Source organism: Pseudophryne corroboree, unplaced genomic scaffold (assembly GCF_028390025.1).
Source record: "Pseudophryne corroboree isolate aPseCor3 unplaced genomic scaffold, aPseCor3.hap2 scaffold_493, whole genome shotgun sequence".
Taxonomy (NCBI): domain Eukaryota; kingdom Metazoa; phylum Chordata; class Amphibia; order Anura; family Myobatrachidae; genus Pseudophryne; species Pseudophryne corroboree.
This window is the reverse complement of record NW_026970100.1, coordinates 184,521-194,840: the sequence shown is the minus strand read 5'-3', so window position 1 is coordinate 194,840 and position 10,320 is coordinate 184,521. Positions and strand designations below refer to the sequence as shown.

At 43.9% G+C, this 10,320-nt stretch overlaps 1 pseudogene; it reads left to right on the top strand.

The window, feature by feature from the left end:
- Positions 1-6,890: 6,890 nt before the first annotated feature.
- LOC135029872 (U1 spliceosomal RNA) lies at positions 6,891-7,069 on the top strand (annotated as a pseudogene).
- The last annotated feature ends 3,251 nt before the right edge of the window (positions 7,070-10,320 follow it).

Sequence of the window (10,320 nt, the reverse complement as noted above, 5' to 3'; positions counted from 1 at the left end):
TTAAATTTCGGATTTAAAATAGATTTGCGCTATTTATCGCCTGTTGCGCTATTTATCGCTTGTTGCGCTATTTATCGCCTGTTGCGCTATTTATCGCTTATTGCGCTATTTATCGCTTATTGTGCTATTTAAAAATCAACACTATCGTGTGATTTGAGTTACGTGGGCGTACCCAGACGCTCCGTTGCGTAATTTACGCTGCGTGCGTCGGCCTTTGCGTACGCGAGTCTCAGCCTTTTGTTAGAGACACGTGTATACAAAACCAATGTCCACCGTAACACAACTAACACGTTTTATCAATGTAGATGATCCTCGATCGTCTACCGTGCAACACACCAATCTCTCCTTTTACCTTTAGGTAGAGCTGCGTGTGTGCTTTACACTTTATCCCTTAACGCATTACTTTTACACTTTAACTATGAAATAGCGACAAATCTCTCTTAGCACGTTTTATCAATTATAAAATGGCAAACAGGAGAGTGATATATGAAAATACATGAATGAAAAAGAAATGCAGATATGCGTGTGTGCGTACGCAAGATAGAAATAAACAGTTTTAAAAGACACTAGTGTGTTGTTCTTACCTCCGGTTCCCGGATTCCTTCAGCACCCTTTACTAAGCGAAACAGATGCTTATCCCGTCAGCACTGCGAAGAATATGATCTCCCGCCCTTTGCTGATGGATAATGTCTGCTGAAATTACCTAGCAGAGATATGTGAAGGACAGGACGAGCCGCCAATTGATAAAGCTAAATATTTATCTTATTTAAAACCCTTTGTGAGGTCTAAGAACACTGTACGCTATTTGCGTATGGAGTACCGTAAGGGTACGCTCGTTGCGTAACAATCGCTTAGCCGTGGTCGAGACGCTCAAGCGTCACGTTCGCTCACGGCCAAGAGATCACAGGCAGGCACGCTATTGGCTGCTGACTAACGTAATGGTTCGCTATAGCGTAACGGACGCTGTATCGGGAGCGGGCTGCTCGAGCGATACAGACGCTCACGAGAATACGCTGTTGGTATCGGGCACACTTATAGGTGAGCGACTACCGTAATGCTACGCTATCAGCGTAGCGGACGCTCGAGACCACGAGGAGATCACGAGCGGCGCCGACGCTCACAATGTTAAACCTTTATGTCTAAACCACAAACAATGTAATTTGCTGTAAAACCTTAGTGTAGAGATAGGGTGTAAATGCAACACTGTATAACCTTATTAACTCAAAAGCTGTTCGAGCGTCACCGACGCTCTGAGAATACTTAACACTATAAGAAATACACAAATACCGTGCTTAGGGTCCAACGCCTAATATATATATTATGAATGTTATACTTGCAAAAGAATTAATACAATACAAGTCATACACTACAATATAACATAGACTAACTAACCAGGTAACTACACAGTAAATACAATACAAGTACGTTTAAGAGAAAATGAGAGAAAGAGAAGAGAGAGAGAGAAAGATATGGCCCATAATAACAAGAAAAGACAATATGATTACGGAGAAAACTTACGCACAAAGGAAACGATCGCATGCGCCTCTGGACATCCAGCTCCCGATTTTCAGCAATGATAACCGATGAAGAGTGAGTGCTGGATGTGATCGGCCTGTCTATTTATGCCCCACACACAATACAATTCAATGGTCCCTACAATCTCATTGTTCATTGGACACAGGAATTCGTCTTCGCATTATAACAAAAGGTCATAGGTTGATTCATACAGGTGGGCTGTGACTATTTCCAACAGCTCAGGTGGGAGGGAAACTGGGTTTCCCGCCGCATGGATAAGTAAGTGCAAATACAGTAAATGTACATAAACTTCTTATGTCCATAACTATTCGCACGAGCGATTGATCCGCTTCAAACCAACACCGGAATATTGCTAATTAAATACTCTTCCGATGGATACTAAACACCACTGTATTACTCCTGTCTGACCCTTCGTATCAAACAATGAGGGATCTCTCTGTCCAGGAACATACTACATTAACTAAACTTTCAGAATCTATCAAAGGGACCATAATCTACAAAATGCATTATATGGTGAAAATATGTAACGAAAGAGTCGCCCGCTAGACGCACACAATCTCTACCGTAAATGCGCATACCGTGCGCCTGCGGGTGCCCGCAACAGCGAGTATGCGCACGCACGGGAGAGCGCACGCATGCGCAGCAGGGACACATATGAGGTGCAAATATGGCAGTGTGCATCGTGATATTTTTCTGACTTTGACAGCTTACATGATTCTCCGCCCAGCGAAGAATTCTGGTGGCTTCCGCCATCGCCACTCTGCTCCTTGTGCCGCCTTGGCGGTTTACATGAACTACTGCGGTGACGTTGTCTGACTGGATCAGAACTGGTTGGTCGCGAAGTAAGGTCTCCGCTTGACATAGGGCGTTGTATATGGCCCTTTGCTCCAGGATGTTGATGTGAAGACAAGTCTCCTGACTTGACCAAAGACCTTGGAAATTTCTTCCCTGTGTGGCTGCTCCCCAACCTCGGAGGCTCGCGTTCGTGGTCACCAGGATCCAGTCCTGAATGCCGAACCTGCGGCCCTCTGGAAGGTGAGCACTCTGCAGCCACCACAGGAGAGATACCCTGGCCCTGGGGGACAGGGTGATCAACTGATGAATCTGTAGATGTGACCCGGACCACTTGTCCAGTAGGTCCCATTGCAAGATCCTCGCATGGAACCTGCCGAAGGGAATGGCCTCGTATGATGCCACCATCATTCCCAGGACTCGAGTGCAGTGATGCACTGACACCTGTTTTGGTTTCAATAGGTTCCTGACCAGAGTCATGAGTTCCTGGGCCTTTTCTATCGGAAGATAAACCCTTTTCTGGTCCGTATCCAGAATAATGCCCAAGCAAAGTCAGACGAGTCGTAGGAACCAACTGCGACTTCGGGATATTGAGAATCCAGCCGTGTTGCTGTAACACCTTCAGTGAAAGTTATACGCTGTTCAGCAACTGCTCTCTTGATCTCGCTTTTATGAGGAGATCGTTCAAGTACGGGATAATTGTGACACCTTGCTTTCGCAGGAGCACCATAATTTCCGTCATTACCTTGGTGAAAATTCTCGGAGAAAATTCTGGAGAGACCAAACGGCAACGTCTGAAATTGGTAATGACAATACTGTACCGCAAATCTTAGGTACGCCTGATGAGGTGGATAAATGAGTACATGAAGGTATGCATCCTTTATGTCCAGAGATATCATAAAATCCCCCCCTTCTAGGCTGGCGATGACCGCTCTTAGCGATTCCATCTTGAACTTGAACCTTTTCAAGTATAGGTTCAGGGATTTTAAATTTAATATGGGTCTGACCAAACCGTCCGGTTTTGGGACTACAAACAGGGTCGAATAATTTCCCTTTCCTTGTTGAAGCAGGGGAACCTTGACCACCACCTGTTGAAGATACAATTTGTGAATTGCATTTAACACTATCTCCCTTTCCTGGGGAGAAGATGGTAGGGCCGATTTGAAAAACCGGCGAGGAGGCACCTCTTCGAATTTAAGCTTGTAACCCTGAGAAACAATTTCTATTGCCTAGGGATCCACCTGCGAATGAACCCAGATGTGGCTGAAAACTCGAAGACGTGCCCCCAACTGGGCGGACTCCTTTAGCGGAGCCCCAGCGTCATGCGGTGGATTTTGTAGAGGCCGGGGAGGACTTCTGTTCCTGGGAACTAGCTGTGTTGTGCAGCTTCTTCCCTCTGCCCTTACCTCTGGCAAGAAAGGACACACCTCGTACTTTCTTGTTTCTCTGTGATCGAAAGGACTGCATTTGATAATGTGGTGCTTTCTTAGGCTGTGAGGGAATATAAGGCAAAAAATTTGATTTACCAGCTGTAGCTGTGGAGACTAGGTCCGAGAGACCTTCCCCAAACAATTCCTCACCCCTGTAAGGTAAAACCTCCATATGCCTTTTTGAGTCGGCATCACCTGTCCATTGCCGGGTCCATAGGACTCGTCTATCAGAAATCGACATAGCGTTTATTCTAGAACCCAGTAGACTAATGTCACTTTGAGCATCTCTCATATATAGGACAGCATCTTTTATATGCCCTATGGTCAATAACATAGCATCCTTATCTAGGGTCTCAATCTCTGCTGATAAGGTATCTGTCCATGCTGCCACCGCGCTACAACCCCGGCCGACGCAATTGCCGGTCTGAGTAAGGTACCAGAATGTGTGTAAATGGACTTTAGGGTAACCTCCTGCTTGCGGTCAGCATGGTCCCTGATGGTAGCCGTATCCTGGGATGGCAGCGCTACCTTTTTGGATAAGCGTGTCAATGCTTTATCCACCCTAGGGGAGGATTCCCACCGTATCCTGTCCATTGGCGGGAAAGGATACGCCATAAGAATCCTTTTGGGAATCTGCAGCTTTTTGTCTGGAGATTCTCAAGCTTTTTCACATAATTCGTTCAACTCATGTGAGGGGGGAAAGGTTATCTCAGGTTTCTTTCCTTTATACATGTGTACCCTCGTGTCAGGGACAGGGGACTCTGTGATGTGCAAAACATCTTTTATTGCAATAATCATATATCGAATACATTTAGCCAATTTTGGCTGTAACTTTGCATCATCGTAGTCGACACTGGAGTCAGAATCCGTGTCGGTATCTGTGTCAACTATTTGGGATAGTGGGCGCTTTTGAGACCCCGAAGGTCCCTGCGACATAGGGACAGGCATGGGTTGACTCCCTGACTGTTCCCTAGCTTCAGCTTTGTCTAATCTCTTGTGTAATAAGTTTACATTAGCACTTAAAACATTTCACATATCCATTCAGTCAGGTGTCGGCGTTGTCGATGGAGACACCACATTAATTTGCTCCTGCTCCTCTCTAGGAGAGCCTTCTACCTCAGACATGTCGACACACGTGTACCGACACACCATACACTCAGGGAATCCTCTTATCTGAGGACAGTTCCCCAACAAGGCCCTTTGGAGAGACAGAGAGAGAGAGTATGCCAGCACACACCCCAGCGCTATATGACCCAGGAAAAAAACACAATAATTTTATGTTTACCCAGTAGCGCTGTATTTCCATATATATATGCACCTAATTATGTGCCCCCCTCTTCTTTAAGACCCTCTTTCTACCGTGGTATAAGCAGGGGAGAGTCCGTGGAGCTTCCCCTCAGCGGTGCTGTGGAGAAAATGGTGCTGGTGAGTGCTGAGGGAGAAGCCCCACCCCCTCAGCGACGGGCTTCTGTCCCGCTCAAATATAGTAAAAAAATGGCGGGGGCTCTTATATATATATATACAGTGCCTAGCTGCATATATATTTATTTTGCCAAAGAGAGGTCTATATTGCTGCCCAGGGCGTCCCCCCTGAGCCCTTCACCCTTACACTGACTGCCGTGTGTGAGGTGTATGGGAGCAATTGAGCACAGCTTTACTGCTGTGCGTTACCTCAGTGAAGATCATGAAGTCTTCCGCCGCCTCTGAAGTCTTCTTTTCTTCTCATACTCACCCGGCTTCTATCTTCCGGCTCTGCGAGGGGGACGGCGGCGCGGCTCTGGGACGGACGGCGAGGGTGAGACCTGCGTACCGATCCCTCTGGAGCTAATGCTGTACAGTAGCCTAAGAAGCAGAGCCTATCAACTCACAGAAGTAGGTGTGCATCTCTCCCCTCCGCCCCTCGATGCAGGGAGTCTGTTGCCAGCAGGCTCCCTGAAAATAAAAAAATCTAACAAATATACTTTCTGTCAGGAAACTCAGGAGAGCTCCCTGAAAAGCACCCAGTCTCCTCTGGGCACAGTAGTAAACTGAGGTCTGGAGGAGGGGCATAGAGGGAGGAGCCAGTGCACACCCAGATCTAAAGTCTTTCTTTAAGTGCCCATGTCTCCTGCGGAGCCCGTCTATCCCCCATGGTCCTTACGGAGTCCCCAGCATCCTCTGGGACGTAAGAGAAAAATTATGCTGGCAGAAAAATCCAATTGAGTGATTAAACAGCTCCAGAGCTGCTCTGTAAGGCAAGTAAAAGGGTGTGGGCCCTGCAGCACTACCTGTAGTTTGCATTGTGCATTGGAAGCCTAGTTTGCTGTCTGTTTCCACTTCTTTTTTCTTGAGCCCCTCCCGTCTATACCCTTGTGCACTATCCTGACTTCTCCTCCTGTCTGCTTACTTTGTGCCTTCCAATGCACAATGCAAACTACAGGTAGTGCTGCAGGGCCCACACCCTTTTACTTGCCTTACAGAGCAGCTCTTGAGCTGTTACAGTGCCCAGCTGCTGCAAGAAATCAGCGTGAATGCTTCAGGGGCTGGGGCATGGCCAACATGAGCCCCACACCGAAGGAGGGTGGGGGTGTTTAATGCGAACTAGGGGTCTCGCACAATGCGAACTACAGGTAGTGCTGCAGGGCCCACACCCTTTTACTTGCCTTACAGAGCAGCTCTGGAGCTGTTACAGTGCCCAGCTGCTGCAAGAAATCAGCTTGAATGCTTCAGGGGCTGGGGCATAGCCAACATGAGCCCCACACCGACGGAGGGTGGAGGTGTTTAATGCGAACTAGGGGTCATCCAAGTGCCGCAAAAGGCCGCCATGCCCTGCACGCCCCTTTTCTCTTTTCATATGCAGACGAGGGTTGAAGCCAACTTTGACCCACTGCTTGGATGACATCGCCATATGCAAATCCATCTGCTGCAGGCCTTCCCCCAGGAATGCTTGCACTAGTTGTTGCATTTGGTTTGTTGTTTGGGGGTGCTTCAGTATTAGGCAGCCTTCTGCCCTCCCATGTTCATCTGAAAATATGTGTTCTCCCTGCAGTTGTTGTCCCCAGATGAGAGTTCCCTTGTGCTGCCTCAGTTGAATCTCCTTTACTTGACAGAGATGTGCCTGAGCAGCGGCCCTCCCCAGCCCTATCCCAAATCATACTTATTTTGCATAGGAGATACCATGGTCATGAAGACTGTTCTCCCAGGGTGCGGTTCATTCATTGCATTCTGGGTATGCTGACCCCTGTGATTTCCCCAAATGTGGGAAACTCGACTGCATTATTTAATGCGAACTAGGGGTCATCCAAGCACCGCAAAAGGCCGCCATGCCCTGCATACCCCTTTTCTCTTTTCATAAGCAGACGAGGTTTGAAGCCAACTTTGACCCACTGCTTGGATGACATCACTTGCTGCCTTTCCAATGAAGCAAGTTTAATTTAATAATAGGTGAAAAACCATCCCTACAAAGGTGTTAATCAGATACTTGGCTTTGTGGACACTTTTCAGAGCACAAATTTGTTAGCATAAAAATAAAGCCAGAAAATGAAGAGCTGTTTAATCACTCAATTGGATTTTTCTGCCAGCATATTTCTTTTTCTCTGCAACCCACTGCTAAATTGTGCTTCGTGGCTGGTTTTTTTATAAAATCACTTAATCAAATCTAACTCTGATTACATCAGAGAAGGCCAGGTACCCTACACCATAAGAGGTGGTTTGAAATTTTTACTTGTCTACTTAAAGATCACCAAAATCTGATAACGAGGTCAATTACGTCCCTAGGTGGGATTGAACCACCAACCTTTTGGTTAACAACTGAACACGCTAACTGTTTGCGCCTCAGAGACACTTTGCGAAAGTACATACTGACAAAGGTTAATAAGCATTCATCTAGAACGTTTCCTAGAAAAACTTTAAAAAGTCAATAATCTGGAGAGTTTTTGTAAGATGTTCCTTCCATCAACCAATGAAGAAACACATTGGTACTTTCCCATGATGAGTGAGTGCTTCAGGATCTCTTGCACTTACATGTGCAGCAAAGGACTACAATGGAAGCATGCTGGGCCTATAACCCAGAGGTAGGCAGATTGCAACTGTCCTCTGCTATATGCATTTTTTTTGTTAATTAAAGTAATCCAAAACTGGGATTGATATTTTGGCTCTTTTATTTTTACTTAAAGTACAATAACTTTTACCGTTTTAATTTGTTTTAATAGTATATTGACAGTATTGTTTTCTTTCAAAAATCCACTTAATTTTCTTTACCCTATTATTAAAATGGTAATTGACAAAAACAAACTACATTGTCACCAGAAGAGCAATACAAAATGTACAAGTGATATATTAAAATCATCTTTTCAGCTTGAATTTCAATGATGCATTGAGGTAACGATTTTGTGAGAAACATCTTCACCCTTAAATAAAGATTTTCTTAATTCCCTACCTGTGTGCTAATTAGATATCACCTTGTTTTCACATTAAACAGACTTCCACATGAGAAAGCAGCAAGGATGCAGTGGCGTTAATGTTTCCTGGTGTCAACCTGTATTATTTCAGTAGACATTGAAATGAGGATGCATCTTGCTGCCTTTCCAATGAAGCAAGTTTAATTTAGTAATAGGTTAAAAACCATGCCTACAAAGGTGTTAATCAGAGACTTGGCTTTGTGGACACTTTTCAGAGAACAAATTTGTTAGCATAAAAATAAAGCCAGAAAATGAAGAGCTGTTTAATCACTCAATTGGATTTTTCTGCCAGCATTTTTCTTTTTCTCTGCAACCCACTGCTAAATTGTGCTTCCTAGCTGTTTTTTTATAAAATCACTTAATCAAATCTAACTCTGATTACATCAGAGAAGGCCAGGTACCCTACACCATAAGAGGGGGTTTGAAATTTTGACTTGTCTACTTAAAGATCACCAAAATCTGATAACAAGGTCAATTACGTCCCTGGGTGGGATTGAACCACCAACCTTTTGGTTAATAGCCTTATACACTAACTGATTGCGCCACAGCGACACTTTTCAAAAGTACATACTGACAAAGGCTAATAAGCATTCATCTAGAACGTTTCCTAGAAACATTTTAAAAAGTCAATAATGTGGAGAGTTTTTGTAAGATGTTTCTTCCATCAACCAATGAAGAAACACATTGGTACTTTCCTATAATGAGTGAGTGCTTCAGGATCTCTTGCACTTACATGTGCAGCAGAGTACTGTAATGGAAGCATGCTGGGTCCATAACCCAGAGGTAGGCAGATTGAAACTATCCTCTGCTATATGCATTGTTTTTGTTAATTAAAGTAATCCAAAACTGGGATTGATATTTTTGCTCTTTTATTTTTACTTAAAGTACAATAACTTTTACCATTTTAATTTGTTTTAATAGTATATTGACAGTATTGTTTTCTTTCAAAAATCCAATTAATTTTCTTTACCCGATTATTAAAATGGTAATTGACAAAAACAATCTACATTGTCACCAGAAGAGCAGTACAAAATGTACAAGTGATATATTAAAATCATCTTTCCAGCTTGAATTTCAATGATGCCTTGGTGCAACAATTTTGTGAGAAACATCTTCACCCATAAAGAAAGATTTTCTTAATTCCTTACCTGTGTGCTGATTAGATATCACCTTGTTTTCACATTAAACAGACTTCCCCATGAGGAAGCAGCAAGGATGCAGTGACGTTTATGTTTCCTGGTGTCAACCTGTATTATTTCAGTAGACATTGAAATGAGGATGCATCTTGCTGCCTTTCCAATGAAGCAAGTTTAATTCAGTAATAGGTGAAAAACCATTCCTACAAAGGTGTTAATCAGAGACTTGGCTTTGTGGACACTTTTCAGAGAGCAAATTTGTTAGCATAAACATAAAATCAGAAAATGAAGAGCTGTTTAATCACTCAATTGGACTTTTCTGCCAGCATAATTTTTTTTCTCTGCAACCCACTGCTAAATTGTGCTTCCTAGCTGTTTTTTATAAAATCACTTAATCAAATCTAATTCTGATTACATCAGAGAAGGCCGGGTACCCTACACCATAAGAGGGGGTTTGAAATTTTGACTTGTCTACTTAAAGATCACCAAAATCTGATAACAAGGTCTATTACGTCCCTGGGTGGGATTGAATCACCAACCTTTAGGTTAATAGCCATACACACTAACTGATTGCGCCACAGCGACACTTTGCAAAAGTACATACTGACAAAGGCTAATAAGCATTCATCTAGAACGTTTCCTAGAAAAACTTTAAAAAGTCAATAATCTGGAGAATTTTTGTAAGAAACACATTGGTACATTCCCATGATGAGTGAGTGCTTCAGGATCTCTTGCACTTACATAGGCTATTAACCAAAAGGTTCCCACCCAGTGATGTAATTGACCTTGTGATCAGATTTTGGTGATCTTTAAGTAGACAAGTCAAAATTTCAAACCCCCTCTTATGGTGTAGGGTACCTAGCCTTCTCTGACGTAATCAGAGTTAGATTTAATTAAGGTGCGCAAGGGCATAGAAGGGAGCGGTTTAAGAAAAGAGAAGTGGAAACAGACAGCAAACTAGGCTGGAGAGAGACCTGAGACAAAGAG